Source organism: Macaca fascicularis, chromosome X (genome assembly GCF_037993035.2).
Source record: "Macaca fascicularis isolate 582-1 chromosome X, T2T-MFA8v1.1".
Lineage (NCBI taxonomy): Eukaryota > Metazoa > Chordata > Mammalia > Primates > Cercopithecidae > Macaca > Macaca fascicularis.
This window is the reverse complement of record NC_088395.1, coordinates 29,878,203-29,898,904: the sequence shown is the minus strand read 5'-3', so window position 1 is coordinate 29,898,904 and position 20,702 is coordinate 29,878,203. Positions and strand designations below refer to the sequence as shown.

Sequence of the window (20,702 nt, the reverse complement as noted above, 5' to 3'; positions counted from 1 at the left end):
CCGGTGTGGTGGCATGTGCCTCTAATCCCAGCTACTTGGGAGGCTGAGGCAGGAGAATTGCTTGAACTCGGGAGGTGGAGGTTGCAGTGAGCAGAGATAGCACCACTACACTCCAGCCTGGGTGACAGAGCAAGATTCCATCTCAAAAAAAAAAAAAAAAAAGAAAGAAAGAAAGAAAAAGAAAAAGGTCTAGATTTCAAATTACCACACAATCATAAGGCTATGGAAGGAACAACAGAAAATGACAGAAATCCATTCACTCCAATTAAATAGGAAAGCTTCCCTTCTAATGTCTAGATGGGCAAAATAGGGATGTGTGGGAATATCTAGCAAGGTGTGGGAAACTTTGTCGCTTTCGGGTCAGACACTACACAGGTAAAACCTATAGAATTAAAGATGAAGAGTATCACAGTCTACACTACCTCCAGGACTTCCTTGTCAATTGGGTTGCTGTGTTGCATATTAAAATGGCTCTTGTTAGTGGATATGAGACTCTCATCTGTTCTCAGTGGTTTAGAAAATATCTTTGTGGAAGGCAGAATAATGGTCCCCCAAGGATGTCTACATCTGAACCTCAGAAATTGTACATATGTTACCTTCCATAAGAAAAGAGACTTTGCAGATATGATTAACGTTATGGACTTTGAGATGGGAGATTTTCCCGGTGGGTCCAATCTAATCACATTGGTCCTTTAAAACAGAAAGTCTGTTCTGCTGTGATCAGAAAGAGATTCAGCAAGGGAAAAAGGGCCAGAGAGATTAGACATCGCCGGTTTTGAAGACGGAAAAAGGGGGCCGCACGCTGAGGAACGTGGGTAGCCTCTAAAATTTAGAAAAGGCAAGGAAATGGACTCTTCCCTAGAGCTTCAGAAAGGAATTCAGCTCTGTTGAGTTCAGCCCCAGCTTGAGTTTGTCCCAGTAAGACCCATGTCAGACTTCTAACCTACTGAACTGTAAGATGAGAAGTTTGTGTTGTTTTAGGCCACTAAACTTGTGGTAATTTATTACAGCAGCAATAGAAGTCTAATACCATCTGCAAAGAGACAAGTTTCCAGTTCATATTTTTAACGTTGTGGTTGCAACCACTTTCTCACATCACTTTCTTCTTGCTTATGGGTATATCTTATATCTTCTTGCTTATGGGTATATCTTGGGTATATCACCAAGATATGGGTATATCTTAGTGACTTTAAAAAGAAACAAAACAATATAACTGTCTTGAGTCTGACATATGAGTCCTCAGCATTGAGCAATGGTTAGAATTGAAAGTGAGGTAGTGTGTCCTGACCAGCCAAGCGAGACACAGTACTCAAAAAACTATGCTCTGATTCCTGGAGAGCCAGGTAAGCAGCGACTTGTAATTAGGAGGGTAATCCATAAGATAGCATCAAAATCAGAACACAAGGAAAAGTAGAAGCTCTGGCTACAGGGAATTATGACTAATACAAGCTAGGGTCACTGCCTATTGGAGCTGTGATTTGGCAAGCCTTGGGAGAGAGAACGGATTTGTTAGTTCAGCACCCAGGTGATCTCATGTCTCATGATTAACGTGAAGCCTTCCTCGGAATGGGAAGCACCACTGCCGTGATTGAGCCTAGGTATCCTCAGCCTCCATCAGGACCCTCTAGGTGAAACTATCTGTGCCCCTGGCTGTGGGGAATTAGGGAGATTCCAAAGCAGAAGAACTAATGCAGAAACTAAAGATAATCATTTAATTTTTTTTTTATGTTCTTTCCCATACCTTCCCTTTTATTCATTCATTTCTCTGTCTTTGGCAATAGCCAGATTCATTGACTCTGAATGATGTTTTATAACATCTATCTTTTGCTCTCATTGTCAAATCAACCACTAAGTCACACCCATTCAATATGCCTAATAGCTTCTGCCAGTCATTTTCCAGAATTGATCCTTTCTGGCTGCCTTCTGAGGCATTTTTCCTGAGTGGCTGTCATCTTGTCAGTCACTTCCTATATATGTTACCACTGTCTTTCAATCTCACAATAGTTGTCTCTCACATTTCCACAATCAAGCCAAAGAAGCCATACTAATGTACTGTGACCCCATTCATGATGTTCCCACTCTTCTGCTTGCCCCCTCTGCTGTACTCAGAGAACCCCATCCATCATCCTCCATCTTAATTTCCCATTTTCCCTATGCAGTCTCTTCTAGACTATGCCAAAGAGGGCCACTTGCTTATTTTTTCAAGTTCAACTAAATTAACAATTTTCAAGTACTTCATGGTAATTGGCAGACAATGTATAGCGCTCACCCTGAATACCCATGGAATGGCAGTTATTATTTAGACCTCCTTGTAGTCAAGGACATTTTATAATAAAGAGATAACTGTGGCAAGAAGTTCCTGTCATTACCTTAATTCTTGCTTGAAATAGTCTGAGTCTAGGTGAGAGTTATATGTTGAGACTCTTACCTTTTGTTGAAGCCCCTAGTTCACAAGGTTTGGCCCAGTGCTACTTGTCTCACCCTATCTTATGGAGAGATCCTTCTGGTGACTACTATTTTCCTGCTGGTGAGGAGCATTAGGTATCACCAGGCTTTCTTCCCAGAAGTGTAGAGACAGTGCCTACCTCTCGTAAAGTCTTCCTTTAATAAGAAGTGGGAATGTAGGCACTTTAATATCTTAACCTGCAATAAGCAAGCCTTTGACAATCCACAACACCAAAATACCAAGGATATTATTGATTGCAAATTAATCTCACAGTTATCACATAATGGGTACTGATGTATTCTGAGTGTGTTTTAAAATGTTGAAATGTGTCTTATTACTTAACATTGTTTTGTCACACTACAATTATCACTTTAAATTCCAGGAGACATAAACTCTTGTGTGTTAGTGCATAGATCAAGAAATTATTATTTCAAAAGAAGGCTTTCAGTAGCTTTCCTTTCCTGTCTATCCTCTCCCTAAGGCAGTACTCATATCATGCTTTCCAAATATGAAAGCATAAAGAGGAAATAGAGGATATAGTCCAAATTCCAACAGGTTGAGTGGAAATCTAACCCAAATTGTATACTCTCAGATGTGGGGTGTTGAAATGATGCAAAAAACATATGCAACCACCTCTCCATATTGCCTATCCCATGAGTTTGCCCAGTGAGAACCTAAAATTTCCAGTGCAGCATTCCTTTGGTTTAATGTTTGCGAAAAGTCAGAGTAAGATATAAAAATCTTTCCAGGAAATTTAAGTCATTCAGCATTTGCTACTGTATCTACATGCAGTATTTTGTCCAGTTGGTTCTCTGGTCTTGAATTCGACTTCAAACAAATGAGAGAAAGTAGAAGGTCAACATTCTGCTGTCTGTTTGTTAGCTGTTCTGTATATTCATTAATTCGTTGAGTTAGTGGTTCAGATAACTAACACCAAATGAGTGCTAACCATGTGCCAGGCATCGTGTTAAGCATTAGAGCAGGGGGCCTAGCCAGAGAGAATGGTGGTTGGAATTTATTAAGTCCATCCACCCATAGGAATGTCCACTGAGTGCCCCACAGTGTAAAAGGTACAGTAAGAAGAAAGAGATGCCAAAATATCTGGGGGCATAACATTATCATCAGCAAATGTGACCAATTTTTAAACAATTTCACAATGTCTCCTGGAAATGATTACTGGGTAGAGTAGTTAAAAGATGCTTAACGTCGAGAATTGGAGATTATGTTGCCTTTTCATGATCCAGCTCACTCAAGGTCAAATTAAATAAAATGAAAATTAAACTTCCATGTAACATCATAGTTCAGCTAGGAAGACAGTGACTAGCTCATTCAAGCCAAAAGTAATAGGATTATGCGCTGAGGAACCTCACTAGAAAAAGAAAAACAGTAGGTCACTGGGGAATTTGCTTTGTAATAAAATTGCTACTTAATTGTCTCTCTATTCATGGCCAACTACAAGCTACCCTGAATAATAATTCAAAAGCAGTTTCTATTATTTGTGCCACCAGAGGTCATTCCACTAAATAAAGTTCAGTAATCAAATAAGCTGTCTTAGGTATTTGGTTTCTCAAACAGCAACTACATTATAAAATCTCCACGTTTTGAATTGGCCTTAATGATGATTTAGAATCGTATGAATGATTCCATGATTCTGTTTGGAAGTTTGATCGTGACCTACAGCACCATGCACTATCGACAGATGAGGGATAAACATGGAATTGAGGGGAGGCTGCATGGTTTCAAAAGTCAAAGTAAATTGTTTACTTTCTCAGTGCTTCGAATTCTAGGAAGTGCTATCTTCAGGAAGTTTTGGGTGTACAAATACGTTCTCCAAGAGTTTATTTGTATGTTTAGTTGGTATTTTTCTTAGTCTGTGTTGCTATAGGGGCTGGGAAATTTATAAACAAGAGAAATTTATTTCTCAAAGTTCTGAAGGCTGGGAAGTGCAAGATCAAGGTATCAGCAAGTACAGTATCTGGTAAGGGACTGGTCTCTGCCAAGATGGTGCCTTGAATGCTGTGTCCTCAAGGGTGGAATGGCAAAAAGGGCCTAGGTCACTCTCTTCAATCTCTTTTTTAAAGTTGATAATCCCATTCATGAAGGTTCTCCCCTTATGACTTAATCACCTCTAAAAGGCCCCATTCCTTAATACCATCACACTAGGGATTAAGTTTCATCATAGGAATTCTAGGGGACACTTTCAGACCATAGAAGTATTTAAAACACCTTTCTCATTAAAACACAAAGAATACACAGAAGTCTGGGTTCCAAATCAGGAGCAAAAGCTTAGTTATCTATTTCATAATGTTAACTGAAACATATAAAAGTTTGAGTCTTGTAATTTTATTTGTTTACCAATATATTTTTTATTATGAATGTGGTGAATAGGGCATGGGCATTGCTTTCACTCTGCTCCAGGCTGCAATCCTAGGTCTGACACAAAGTGTCCGGGAGATCCTGAACAAGTTATGTTACAACACCGTAAGAATATCTACCTCAGAGGATTGCTGGGAGAATTAACAGTAATAGAAAATATTAAGCACTTAGTACATTGTACGATGCATAAAGAGGAATCAGTAATTGATGGAGATGGGTGACATCATTTTTAATAGTTATTATCATACGCATTTTCTCTATCAATAATCCTAGGAGCACAAACTATTGCAATGATCATATGAATGATCTCACTAAAGCAGTGGTGGGAGCTCGAGTTCTGTTGCAGCAATGTTAACAAGTCTGGTCCCTTTGTTAAGTGGCATTTCATTTATGAGGCTTTTTATTAGTTAGGAATTCTTTCCTCAGGTTTGTCTACCAAATATGCACATGAGATAGGTGTTTCTGAAAATACATCAATATCAGTGATAATTTGGCAATGGTAATAATAATGAAATAGTTTTTTTTTTGCTTCACACCTAATGCCATGTGAAATATTTTACAATACATTTATGTATGCTTTATCTCATTTTGTCCCATGCACAGAAGATCACTTCATCTTTGCAAACGTCCATTTATCAGAAAGGCTGTGCCTGATTCTTAATTAAAGAGCATCTTTATACTTCTCCCTGTTCCCTTACTCTGATTTATTTCTCATCATGGTGCTCATTACCCCAAGATATTCTACTGCGTACTTTCTGGTTGTCTTTCCTGTCTTGTGCAACCAGATGTGGGCTCCATGAGAGCAGCTAATGCATTAATTTACTCCTGGCCTCCAGTCCTGTCACATCTAGACATTCATTAAATGTTTGTTGAATGAATGAATGATGTATGAGGTAAGATTCAATCAGTCACATTTTTGGAGAATCAAGCTGAAACTCCAAAAAAATTATTAAATGTTCCAAGGTATCCTTCCCATGACTGAGCTGGTAAATGATATGGCCAAAAACTGAACCCAAATCTAATGCCAAAGAAGAGTGATCTATATTAATTCTGGCTAAAAATGGCATTCCTATAGATCAGGGTCATTGTGCCATCAAAGTATCTTTTAAAAAATATATTCTAAGCCCATATAATAAGTTGAAATTAAAATAGCACATGTGGCTGGGCACAGTGGCTCACACCTGTAATCCCAGCACTTTGGGAGGCCGAGGTAGGTGGATTACTTGAGGTTAGGAGTTTGAGACCAGTCTGACCAACATTGTGAAACCTCTTGTCTACTAAAAATACAAAAAAAAAAAAAAAAAAAAAAAAAAAATTAGCCAGGCATGGTGGCAGGCACCTGTAATCCCAGCTACTTAAGAGGCTGAGGCAGGAGAATTGCTTGAATGGGGGAGGTGCAGGTTGCAGTGAGTCAAGATCACGCCATTGCACTCTAGTCTGGGCGACAGAGGAAAACTCTGTCTCAAAAAAAAAAAAAAAAAAAAGAGAAAAGAAGAAGAAGAAGAAGAAAACAAAAAAACAGCACATGAGCTGTTGCGCTCCATGCAACTATAGGCATTTATTGAGCATCTATTTTGTAATCAACATTATACTGGGGACAAGAGTTTATAATTTCACTCAGTATTAATATGTACTTGTGAGCATCTTGCTCTCAATTACACAAAATGAGAACAGACAAAAAGGCTATCACTGAATTTTCCAGTACCATTCCTGTGCACAGCTTTTTAGGCAAAGTGTTTTTGCCTATTCTAGAGCACTTATCTTTTAGACAATATACAACGCATATCACCAGGTAAGGCAAATTGACTATTTCTCCGAAGTTATTATTTCCCTAGGAAATTGCTACCAAGAACATAAACATGAAATCATTGCCTCTTCTCCACTTGTTTGTTTCTCTTTGATTCTTGTATTCCTATTTTGCTTTTCATGGAATTTTCACAGAGTGCAGTAGAGATGCCACAGACCAGTTTACTAATGCTGCTTGGTTTCCTGTGACATAGGTCTTTTTTGTTCTGAGAAGTTAAAAATAATCACACAGCATTTTCTCAAGTGCTTTTGAATAATGCTGGATGCATGAAATCCTTTGAAAACAAGGACTCAAACAAGTATTGGAGTGGGGAGCAGGCGCAGTGTTTTCACTGACTTCAGGCAATCTCATCTTGCACAACTATTATGCTCTTTTCTGATAAGTATCTATAATTGCCACTGGTTAGAAGTGGCAGAGGGTTAACTGCTCCCTCGAGGAATTTTGCTTCTAGATTGTAATATGAGCAAATTTCACAGCAAATTTTTCTTTAGACATTTACGAACAAGCAAGCTCAAAACAGTTGACTCTATGAAGTCACACATTTCTTTAAAGGGGTCCAAATGTCATTTTACATGAAAATTTCATTTGAGGTAAACATGATAAGATTAGAGAAATAATTCAGCTAATTAGGCTATCAGGAGCCAGGCAATCAAGAAATTTCCAGAAACGATAATCAAATTTACAGTACCATTTCTCACATTAAAGGGCGAAGCCTTACTAGATTTGTATATCCTCTTCATACAAGAGTAGGGAATGTCTCTACAATATTTTGGCCAGTACACACATGGGAAAACCACAAATTACACCAATGGAAACTCATTTCTAACATTCTTCTGTTAATGCTAAATAACAAAGCATTCTAACAACCCATTCTAAGAACACTATGTGAAATAGCAAAACCTCTGTTGTAGCTCTGAGATAAGGAGAGCCAAAACATTTGTAAGGGCCATCCCCTTCAGGAGCAATGCAGGCTATCCTTCTTGGAAATTCCCAAAGCATATTAGCATTCAAAGGTTTTGAGGTATCACACAAAAAATAAACTTGCTTAACTTTGTTCAGCATTGAAAGTTCCAAACTTATTTGATCACAAAACAATACTTCAGTCTAACACTATTAATATTCTAAGGCAGTAGTTCTCAAAGTGTGGTCTCTCAACCAATGTCATCAAGATCATCTGGAAACTTGTTAGAAATGTAAATTCTCGAGTCCCACATTTACTGAATTAGAAGCTGTATGTGCGGCCGGGCACGGTGGCTCACGCCTGTAATCCCAGTACTTTGGGAGGTGGAGGCGGGCAGATCACGAGGTCAGGAGTTTGAAACCATCCTGACCAACATGGTGAAACCCCATCTCTACTAAAAATACAAAAATTAGCTGGGCTTGGTGGCTTACACCTGTAATCCCAGCTACTCGGGAGGCTGAGGCAAGGGAATTGCTTGAATCCGCTAGGCGGAGGTTACAGTGAGCTGGGATTGTGCCACTGCACTCTAGCCTGGGTAACAGAGCGAGACTCCGTTTCCAAAAAAAAAAAAAAAGGAGAAGTTGTATGTGTGGGGCCCAGAAACAAGTCCTTCAGGTAATTCTCTTGCATGCATACTAAAGTAACAGAGTCATTGAACAAAGAAACCAACATCCTGAATAACACAATTTAGGGAACTTACTCTATAGGCTTGATCTGCAGAAGTATATTATTTATTCATATAAACTTTTCTCTCATGAGAGAACCCTTCTATAGCCTATGAAGTCCCTGTCTGACTTGTAAGTCCCAATATTATTCCTTTTAATGTTATTTCTATTTAAACAGTTTGATTTTGGGGGGCTATAGACATGTAGGTCAGGGGACTTGCAATTTACTCCTGGCCTGTAGTCCAAGACAGTAAGACAGGAAAATAGGTCACAATCTAATTAACTTTCTAATTAAAGGAACATGGTCGTTTTCTAATTACACTTACAAAGAATAAAATGTAGCTCATAATTAGAAAGTTACTCTGCTCTATTTAAAATTTGCACTGCGTCAGCTATTCCATCATCATTATGATTGTTTAACATTTATTCTTAAATGCAGAATCTATTTTCAAAGTACCTTGGAAGAGGTTTTATTTATCTCTTACATTGCAATTGCAAAATAGGTCAGTATTTCACAGGATGATACGAGATACAGAAAGTTTACGGCATTCACATTATATATCACTAACAGAGTTGGGATTTGAGTTCATGGTCTTTTGTGACTACATTTTTTACCCTCAGTTCAGTGGGTAATATGTCTCTACTATTTTTTCTCTAGCCTTTTTTTTGTTTTTAAGTTTGCCAAGACTTTCGGTATCCATAGGTAACCACGGCAATCACCCACCTGGCTAAACATCTGCCTTAAACACTAAGCTTCTAGAATTAGTTCTCGGGAGAGTCTATCAGAATACAATGTGTCTGTCACAGCACTCCAGGTTTCTCATTTTGATCCTACCAACCACGTACAAACATGCAGCCAGTAATAAATGTCGACCAATAGACATTGTTCCGAACATGCTCTATTGTTCCTGCTTCTTAAGAAGCCATTTGTATTTCCAATAAGACACAAAGATGCTTTACGAAAAGAAAAAAAAAATAATAAAATGAAAATTGGGCTGCCTTTTTGTTTTACAACACGAAGTTGAAATTAAATGTGTCATTTTTTTTCCCCACAATATTGTTTCCCATTACTGAAGAGAAGTGATGGGCCCGAGGGCCTCATGCATTACAAATCTCATGTGCTTTGGATAGCTAGTAAATCACACGTTTTTGCCTATAGTACTTTCTGCCGAGCTCAGCGTTTATTGCTTACAGCTGAATACAGCCACCTAAATCATCCATCACGTTTTTATAACCAACTGCAGCTTTCCTTACATCCACCAAGGAAGTGAAAGACTTTCAGAATGAGAATAAGTGAGGGGTACCTTTACACACCCCAAAATACCATGCATGAATTCTGTAAGAGGGGAATACATTTACTGATATTAACAAATAAGAGCTTTTGAAATTATCCACCCACATACTGACCTCACACCTGACTTTCCATATTATCATCTTCTCAAATGCTGAGATTATTATTATTTTTTTTGAGACAGGGTCTTGCTCTGTCGCCCAGGCTGGACTGCAGTTGCTGTGATCATGGCTCACTGCAGCCACGCTCTACCACAGAAAGTTAATTTTATTTTTTTATTTTTTGTAGAGACAGGTTCTTGCTACATTGCTCAAGTTGGTCTTGAACTTCTGGGCTCAAGCAATCCTCCCATCTTGGCCTCCCAATGTGCTAGGATTACAGGCACAAGCCACTGCCCTCACCCTGCTTAGATTATTTACTGTGTATTTCAGTGAGTGTGTTTATGAGTGGACCAAGACTGAACATTTCAGATTCAGATTAAAAGAAGAAATATCACATCAGGGATTTAACAGCTAGGAAAAGTTTATTTTTTCTCATTATTATTATTTTTTTTAAATTTAGGGTTGGGGTATTTTGCACCTCTGAGAAATGCAGTTTATTATTTTATTATTTTTATTTTATTTCCATAGGTTTTCAGGGGAGCAGGTGGTATTTGGTTACATGAGGAAGTTCTTTAGTGGTGAGTTGTGAGCTTTCGGTGCACCCATCACCTCAGCAGTATACACTGAACCCAATTTGTAGTCTTTTATCCCTTGCTTATTTTGGATGCTATATTTCTACCCATCTTACCAGGATCAGCTAGTTAGGTGACACTAGCTGAGGGTGATGCATATTCCTTCTCTCAAATTCTTCATTAAAGCATTACTTGGCTTCTGTCTTTTAGATCTGTTATAGCAGTGGTTCTCAACTGTGACTACATATCAGAATTGCCTGGGAAGTTTATTAAAATACTGATGCCTGAGTTCTATCCTTAGAGATTTGGATTGCCATTTCTCTGGGGGTGGAGCTCAGGAATAGAGGTTTTTAAAAGCTCCCATGGATGATTCAAATATTGATATACTATCCTAAGATGAAGAAGAAAAGAGGCAACAAAGTCTTCTTTTCACAGCGTTTCTTGTCCTCGTTTTCTCAATTCCTCTATATTTGACCATAACACTGATTTTCATTCTCTCAAAGAAATACATTTTTTGCACTCTTAAAGAAAAAGAAAAAAGATTGCTTTCCAAAAGCTGTTCCCATCCATTACTGCCTAAAAAGTACAGCATTAACTCCTGAGGTCTTTAGAAACTTTTGATAAGTGCTTTTCTGAAAAAGCTTTAATCTTTAATCACAGTTCATTACTTTCTCCTCTTCTTACTCCTATTCTTTATCTCCCTCCTCCTCCTATAATATTTTGTGGGCAGGAATTTAGAAAGGGTTTTCAACAGAATTTTCCACAGGCTAATAAAAAGAAAGAGGTGCTAAAGTAACAGAGTGATTTTGTGCAAGACACATGCACATGCATGTTTATTGTGGCACTGTTCGCAATAGCAAAGACTTGGAACCAACCCAAATGTCCATCAATGATAGACTGGATAAAGAAAATGTGGCACACATACACCATGGAGTACCATGCAGCCATAAAAAAAGATGAGTTCATGTCCTTTGCAGGGACATGGATGAAGCTGGAAACCATCATTCTCAGCAAACTAACACAGGAACAGAAAACCAAACACCACGTTCTCATTCATAAGTGGGAGTTGAACAATGAGAACATATGGGCACAGGGAGGGGAACCTCACACACTGGGGCCTGTTGGGGGGTTGGGGGCTAGGGGAGGGAGAGCATTAGGAGAAATACCTAATGTAGATGACAGGTTGATGGGTGCAGCAAACCACCATGGCACGTGTATACCTATATAACAAACCTGCACGTTCTGCACATGTATCCCAGAAGTTAAATATAATAAAAAAAAAAAAAATTCAATTCTAGCTTAAAAAAAAGTCACATCACTTAACTCTGTGACTGGCTTTTACAAGCCGCATCATATACTACTAAAGTATTATAGTTATTTATAAGGTTTACTGACACACTAAATTATAAGCTAATTTGGAATATGAACAATGCATTGTTCCTTGTATTATTTTTTACATCACTCTTCCTAGCAGGTTCTTAAGCAATACCTATTGGGAGGGTGATTTGACATAGAATGACATGCTTACTAGCCTTTGTGAAGTATCCTTGGTCATAATTGATAAACAGTTCTCAATGTATTATAATAATTATACATTTCAAAAACTCAAAGTTTTTCAATTTTCTTTGTTAGAAAAAGAGTTTATAAAATAACAACAATTTCGGGATTTCCTATCTTGAATTGTTTTTTAGTCCTCACCACTCCTGTACTTACGCTCATTTATAAGAAAGATCTTTTATTCAATGCCCAAATAAATTTAAAACACAGCAATGTATTTTATTTTTAAAAGTAACTTTTAGAAGACATTCAATGGCACTTTAATGTCTTTTTAAGGACCTTTTCTGTGTAAGTATTTATTTGATTCAAACATTAGGATTTTATCAATAATGTTTTATGGTAAAAATCAATGACAATTGGACTCTTTTTATAGAATATCTACAACTCTTCTAGAAATATTGTTTATAAATTGGTTCAAAGTATAAGTATTTTATCTCAATTTTTAACATGTTTCATAAAAAAGTAATATAGAAATTTTTATGTGAAAATTATTTACATACAAAGGTGTATGAAAATAATTCATGCTGTCACAGCATCAGTTTCTAGATGGTTCTTATGCTGGAGAAAAGGGAAAAATCACATTCAGAGGTTTTATCTGAGGAGGGCTTTGGGTAGCCTTTGGTGATCTCCATTACAAGTGCAGAAGGTATGGGGAGGAAAAACACAGTTTTAAGAAGGCTTTAGGGAAAAAAGAAAGAAAATACTTGGTGGTAGATTGGCTATGGAGAGCCATCAGAGGTAAATTCCAAAGTTTTAATTTAGGTGACTGGATGGTGTTACCAACTGTAAAAGAAAAAACCTGAAGAGGATAAATAGTTGAGTCTATGACCTTTGTGGTATCTCCAGGTTGAGATGGCAGTTGAGAGTAAAAGTTTCGGCTAGAGATGGGGTTTACAAAGCCATCATCATGTAGTTAGTAGTTGAAGCCATTCCAGAATGAGATTGCCCAGAGAAAATTTAAAATGAAAAGAAGAGAGGGGACCAGGCCTTGGGTAGATTCAAAAGGTAAGTGGTAATTGTAGGATTAGAGAAGTACAGATGCACAGAGAAGCAAGGCAGCTACTTCATGATTGCTAACAGAGGAAAGAACTTTGGTAAGGATAGAGTGACTCACAGTGTCAAATGCTGCAGAGGAAGTAATATGATTAGGGTGAAAAATACCCACTTAGGAGTGAGAACATTTCAGTTGAATTTGGATGGCTGAATTCAGACAGCTCAGGGTTGATGATCAAGTCTGATGCCATGCAGGACTAGGACTAAAAGGAGGCAAATAAAGAGCCTGGGGAACAAAATTAAAACAAACAAACAAACAAACAAACAAACAAACAAAAAACGGACTCTCTCTCAGGGATGTGCAAGTCTAGAGGGAAAGGAAAACTGATGTAAGGCCTATTAGCCAGATGTCCAGCCAGGTAATATCCAGGCTCCAGGGTAAACAGTTATCACTGGGAAGATCTTGAGATACACAGATTTTAGGAACAAATTCGTGGTGTGGATAGGAGGTGACTGTTGCTCTAATACAAAAAGTCCAAGATTGAGGTTAGAAGACGAATAAAAGAGTAACTGACCTAGGGTAACATATTCTGGAACAACTCTTATGCTACAATGAACCATAAAAAATGGCTGGCATTGGGCTTTTTCAGGCTTACAGAGTGGCACTTCCATATATTTTAATGTAAAAGTCTCTTTTTCACTCCCCAGAGTATATGTGGTCCTAGGAACTGCAGAGAGACTAAATTTAAAAATAAAAGGTCAGAAGTACTAGCTGTGAAAGTGAATGTTCTATAATCAAGCAACAGATATGTATTGAGTTTTTATGATGTGTAAAACACTTTACGGTGTATTGTGTGTTGTGTGCTGTATTGATCCATATCACCCTAGTGTCATCCTTTCTAAATAGATTGTAAATTCTTCTCATAGAAGGGTGTTTCTGGTACTTCTGTTAGATTCCTTCAAGGCACAAAGCAAAATTTGGAACACCAGGAGGTTGAAGGGCGGCACAATTTGCTACCCTCAACTATGCCACTTTGGCATAAGGATTATGTTGAGCTAAAGGCACTTGGAAAACAGCAAGTACAAGAAGAACATTCAGATCTCCCCCTTTTCTTCCTGAAAGCAAGAGATGAAACTCCCAAGTGAAAGATGTCTTCCCTATACCAGAAGAAAATAAACATTCTCATCACCAGAGATGGAGAGTCAAAGCCTAGAGATTCTGTACAAACAGACCTTGTGAAAATAACTCTTTGTCTCCCTTTAGCCTCTTCATATAACTTAGTCACTTTTCCAGAATTGCCTCCCTTTGTCCAGTCTAGTGAAAAACCATTTAGGTTTTACCACTTCTTGGGTTCTTCATTTTCTTACGAGGGCTCCTGTGTCAAATAACATTCCTATTACATTTGTGTGCTTTTGCCCTCTCAATCTGTCTTATATCAATTTAGTTCTCAGGCCAGTTGAAGACCCTAAAAGGGTGAAGATAAAGTTTTGCCTCCCTTGCAGGGTATACAATTTATTCTAGATAGATGGGAGATGAAGAAGGCATAAGAAGGTGTCATTCTTCATATCTAAACATCAGATTTTCTTTGAAAGGGAGGGAGAAACAGTCTTCAGCATTTTTACATTGATAACACTTTATTTTAGCAGTGACTCGAATACAGTATGATAGATAGAAATATGGACATAGACATAGAAATTTGGTTTACTTTGTTTTGTTATTATTTGGCAGTTCCTTTAATGTTTTCAATAGGTTTTAAACTTCTGTGGAAGTTTTTCTCTTGCACTATTTGAAATCTAAAAGATAGTTTAAATTTAGATGTTTTATTATTACGTTTTATTATTATTTGGCAGTTCATTTAATGTTCTTAGTAGGTTTCTGTGGAAGTTTTTCTCTTGCACTATTTGAAATCTAAAAGATAGTTTAAATTTAGATGTTTTATTATTACGTTTTATTATTATTTGGCAGTTCATTTAATGTTCTTAGTAGGTTTCTGTGGAAGTTTTTCTCTTGTGCGATTTGAAATCTAAAAGATAGTTTAAATTTAGACGTACTTATTTTATTAAAATTAATTGCTTTTCTTATCAGTGAACTTGTGTTATGCAATTTTCGGGCAGAATTATTTCAAGTGAGGCTGAGAGGGGCTCCAGATTCAAGTATGGTACTCAATCCATTTTCTATTTGTATGAAAATATGCCATTGCAGACAGTTTTCTGATTTCCAGCTGTAATTTTCAAATCTTTTCTTAATGATTTATATATCCTTATTGGAATAGGCAAGCAATTTATACTAGTTTAAGTAGAGCTACTTGGATGCATTGCTAAATACAGATAAAAGAAGAATTATACAGAATAATACATGTAATGCAATATATACTTATGCATGTATATTACTTTATATGTGTGTAGTCTGTGTGTAATTCATAAATTTATAAATGCTCCATCTTGGCAAACTACAAGATATCTAAGGCTGATTCTAGTATACAATTTATAACCCTTAGGTACAGTTGAGAAATATAAACGGATGTGAGTTTTATAGTGATTCCTTAGATACAAGAATTCAGCTACAGATCCATGAATCCTTATTTGCAATTCTGAATTTCTAAAAGCTCTGAAAACTGAAAGTTGTTTTTATGGTGATGTTACTCATTTGGTAGCAAAACTATTCTTAAAACTACTGTGAGGCTATCTACAGTCCTTATTATACTTAGTATGAATATTCATTTGTTTTGATGAAGACATATTAATCTGTTTCGTTATGTGATGCTGCCACTGAACTCTCTTGGATGCTATGTAATACACGGTGTATATATAAACTGTCTCATCTTAGTACATTCTGAATAATTTTAAATTCTGTATTGCATCTTGTGCCAGCTCCCAGGAGGTGCTGATGGACTTAAGTAATCTTTGTCTGAAGGGTTCCCAGAGCATCAAGGATTCCAGGCTTTACCTCAAGACCCAAGAGAAAAGAGTCAAGGAAGTAGCTTGGAGTATGTTCACCAGTATTTTCTAAAATCAAATATAAGTCACTTGGAATATATCCTTAAAAGATGAAAGAGCAGTTTTTCAACTCGTGCTGGAGCTCTTAAACTGGTGTGCCAAAACTCTTAATTCATGGAATAGGTGAATCTCCGAAACTATGTATGGAAATTGTTCATGGTATATGCATGTGGGTATATGCACTTTTCTTTCATAGAGCATACATAGCTTTCATCAAATTCCCCAAGGGGTTTATGACATAGAAAAGACTGAAAATTGCCATTTGGGAGCTAATGGTAATATGAAAATAACACTGATGGTGGATAACTGAGAGACTCAGGTACTGTCTGAGACTGTAAGAGTAGCTACCACTTTCTGAGCAGTTAACATGAGACTGACCTTGTCCTGTTTGCTTTAATCCTCCACGACAAATTCACAAGTAGGCATAGGTGAATATGGTGGATGTAGAAATATTCAACATTTTAACATATGGATATTGAAACATGTTGAAAAAAAAAAACCAAAAATTGGAGCTAAGGGGTATTATTGCTTTTAAAAGTCCGCTTCTACTCTACCTCTGCCACTCGTGCAGTTCCAGCATTAGCTGCCCTTGTGAAAAAAGGGAATCTTACATCTTAAGATTTTATCTTCTCTCTAATATGCTGCTACAAATAACTTATTCAAACCAGAATGTTGGTAGATGGGCTTAAAACTCCAGGGTCTTTATCCAGAATCTTGAGATAATTATATACACTCAAAATAACCCTAAAATAACTCTCAAATTCCCAATCGGTGAGTGTGATCTCAGTAAAAAGGGCATATATTTAAAGATAAAAGAATTAGTCAACACATTTCTTTCCCATTCTGTGTGCATGCATGCGCATGTGAGCATACATGTGTATTTCTGTACTTGTGTTTACGCACATCCACAGACATGTTTCCATAGATGAATTCTAGTAGATGCCTACCATTTGTCTCATTAAGAAATTAATGGGCAATGAATTTCCTCCTACACTGATATGAAAAGACACTCTTTCTACTGAAAGAAATTCACTATCTGGGGTAATAAACACAAGTCCTTTTACCAATTCTGTCTTAATGATTCGATGGCTTGGATACTAATCCCCCACATTCCTCTCTTTCTGTTTCTTCACTGGGTGTAGTGAACGGTCTGCTTAAGTTGTCTTTCAGTAACAGCCATGGGTGTTCTATAATTTATGAAGACAGATAGAACATAAAGAGGTATACAAGTACCTGCACAGAAAAATCAAACAGGTGTTATAGAGAAATAATACCTTCCAATAATTTTTTTTTTTTTTTTTTTTTTGCTATTTGGTCAGGCTGGTTTGGAACTCCTGACCTCAAGTGATCTTCCCGCCTTGGCCCCCCAGAATGTGATTATATGTGTGAACTGTCATGCCTGGCCCCATTTTTTATAATAGTTGCCATTTATTGCTTGATTTACTCTGTGCCTGGCTTTGTACTGATGTCTTATATATACCATATAATTCAATCATTACTCTAAACCAGGAAAATATTATTAATATTTCCATTGAAAAAGAGAAAAAATTAACTTAAGGGTATAAAATTAAGTCACTTGCCCAAAGTCACAGTTAGTAAAAAGGGGAAGTTGGGATTCAAATGTAGCAATCTGATTCCAGAGCCAGACCAGCCCCCAGTCCTGACCTTGGGTGGCTTGTCAATTCTGACGACTAGGTGGAATAGCATTCTTCTGATATTTCTCTACTTTTAGCGGAACCAGAAATTAATAAAAATAAAAACAAAATATGACATGTATGATTTATTCCTACAGTGGCTTTTATCTCATCAATACCTTTCCTATGTCACCTTAGAAAGCCTTGTCTCCATAAGTTAAATTCACCCAGGTCAGGCCACTCCTTTTCCATGCCACTCAGTGTTTAGGTACCAGTATATATTATTGGAAGACACCATAAAGTGAAAGTCACAAGAAAGTCTTTGATAATGTTACATTTTTCTCTGTTTTGTAAGCTGCTCAAGTCAGTAAAAAGAGCCATAAGAGTGTGTGAATAAAGTCTTTGTCCTGGAAGTAAGTAGAAGACAGCTGTCACTAACTATAGAAATGTTTCAGGGGCAATTTATGTGAAGTCAGAAAGTCATCTTTCATACCTCGAAAATTTGGAAGGAGAATGAGAGAGGGATTTGGGGAAAAAAAGCTAGAAACAGCGAGATTCTCTCCCATTGTTTACGTATCACAGATGAAAACAAAATATGTTAGTCACTTTTAATCAGTTAAAAACATTGAATCAAAACAATCTTGTCGCTCAGTTCAAACTATCTTCTTATTGATTACTGGTTTCCTCTAATTATAACACCACAAAAAATAGCTCTTCTGAGTGAAATCATATAATAGAAAATGACAGATAATCAGTCACCCAAAGCGTAAATGGATTGCCAATATTCAGAAATTAAAGAACTTATATTAATTTTGCATGTTTTCTTTTACACCATCAGGAATAGATGGTTATATATGGAACAGCGATCGATGACTGAATTCTACTGAAAAAAGATTTATAATCAAGTTGCTTCTAAACAGATTTAAACATTAAATGTTATGCTTATTGTCTTAATAATTAACTTTTAATTGCCATTCTTTTTCAAATACAGGTGTTACCCATAAAAGCAAAAAAAGAAAAAAAGCATAGGATAACTTGATCTGTTGTGGTTCTAATTAGATATAGGGCTTTTGTTTTTTGTTTTGTTGTGTCTCAGATTTTGGTTTCTTATGAGACAGGGTCTTGCTCTTTTGCCCAGGCTGGAGTGCAGTTGTGCAATCACGGCTTACTGTAGCGTCCTCCCCTTGAGCTCAAGTGATCTGTGATGCCTGGATAATTTTTTTTTTTCTTTTTTTTTTTAGAGACTGGGTTCCACTTTGTTGTACAGTCCGGTCATGAATTCCTAGGCTCAAGGGACCTCCCACCTCAGCCTCCCAAGTGCTGGGATTACAGGTGTGAGCCACTGCGCCTGGCTGTGTTTTTGATTTTGTTTTAAAGCCATAATAGAATTGGCAAATCGGTTTTTACATGTACTCCTTGCAGTCTTCAAATAGGGTCCATCCCATTATTTTCTCTGAATGTGTCTGGGGCTTTTCTCACTAAATGCTATGTCTCACCAAGATCTCCTCAACTGCATGAAACAGTTTGTTATCTCTCTTGGTAAAACCCTACGTGCCCTAGAAGGTTCAAGTCAAAAGCCACAGGATTCTCACAGTCAGTTCTGTGATTGCCTCATTTTCTGGAACAGACTCTCTTACATGATTTCTTAATTCTGTGCCATAATTATTTGTGCTCATTATTATTGTTGTTATTGCTCAAATATGACTGTAAACTTCATAGAGGATTGCCATGCTCATTTTTGTTTCCTCTGGAGACTCTTCTTGCTCTTGAGGAGCTCAGTAAGTAGCTGCTAAATTGAATGAGGAAAATTGTCACCTCTTGAAAATTGAAGCTAATAAGCATTAAGCTGAAACAGACATGGTTATTCATCTGTTGAAAAAACTGTCTATAAAAAATGGTTTATATAGATGGTTGCTGATGAGTTTAAGGTACTTCCCAAATCTCTTTACTGGATTCTCTAGTTTATCTCCTAAAGGCACAGGAGACTAACTGTCATGAATGCAAAATAAACTCTGACCTAAATTTCTGTAACAATGTTAGGGCTTTGTGGTCCCAAAATAAGGTTGGTGGTATGCATGAAGAAGAGATCAAAGTTAGATGAAAGGCAAGAACTGCCCAAGAGTGACATCATTCCACTGTCAGCTGCCAGATTCGTAGACTGAAAGACCTCCAGAATGGGGAGGAACAAATTGAGTAACCTGAATTTAAGGGAATGCCCCTTAACACTTTTTTTCTTCTCTTCTCTCTAATTCCCTGTACCAAAAATCCTTCTGATCTGCAATTTAGTTTCTTCAATGAACTTATTCATTAAGAGGGAGTACCCTGTTCAAATGATTGATGCCGGTTATCTTACCAGATTCATCTCCCATTTCATTTAATGAATCAGCATTCTGGTTTATAAATCAGTTTCTGGCAAGTTGGCTTAACATTCATCACTTCTGCACAGCTTGGTCTCCCTTAAGTGAGCAGATTCATTTACGTTTTCATTGCTGTAAATCCGAGGAGTGGCCCCTGGGCCTATGGGAAAATTTCCAAGAGCAATCTCTGTGTGACTTTGAATCAAAGCAGACAGCTCAATTCAAAGGTAAAACACTTTAAGAGCATCACTATGTTTTAGGAATAACTTGCTATTCTGATTAATGCAGTCCATAATATTCAGCAGGCAATCTATACATATTTGTTAAAGTAAATGGAATCTTTTGCTTACCAATGAGCCACAACAAAGAACAGCTTCTTGTTTTTATTATTTTTTTTTCTTTTTCTTTGATAGAATTATGGGCTTGGTAGTGGGGAAGGGAAAAGGAGATAGAACTCACAAGAAAAGCAATCAGAACAGAAAAGGACCTACAGCTCCCCTAGGTCTATGCATGTCAGAGAGTGACCTATGTACAGATAAGCTAAGACAGAGCATCACTGCACAGAAACAAAGGAAGTGAACTCAAAGGTGTATGCACGACAGAAAAGACAAGATGTTTTGGTTACTGCCTTAAACAGGACAATTTTGAGAAACTAATACATGTCTAGACGGATTCTTGAAAATAATTTCAGTATGATAAACCAGTTGAAATCCCCTATAGAAATTGTCTTTCAGGGCTCTACATTATTTCAGTGGCCTTCTGGAAATTGAGTTATTCAATTTGTTCTTGTTTTCATGGGTGCATTATCACCGCAACCTCCACCTCCCAGGTTCAAGCAATTCTCCTGCCTCAGCCTCCCCAGTAGCTGGGATTATAGGCATGTGCCACCATGCCCGGCTAATTTTGTAGTTTTAGTAGAGATGGGGTTTCTCCATGTTGGTCAGG

At 37.3% G+C, this 20,702-nt stretch overlaps 1 protein-coding gene and 1 long non-coding RNA gene across 2 annotated transcripts in view; one reads left to right on the top strand and one right to left on the bottom strand.

Annotated features, from left to right (window-relative positions):
* Positions 1-20,702, bottom strand: part of IL1RAPL1 (interleukin 1 receptor accessory protein like 1) — a 1,418,294-nt gene that overhangs the window by 100,011 nt on the left and 1,297,581 nt on the right. The gene's annotated exons all lie outside the window — the stretch shown is intronic.
* LOC135969197 (uncharacterized) overlaps positions 1-20,702 on the top strand; it is a 65,854-nt gene that overhangs the window by 32,611 nt on the left and 12,541 nt on the right. The gene's annotated exons all lie outside the window — the stretch shown is intronic.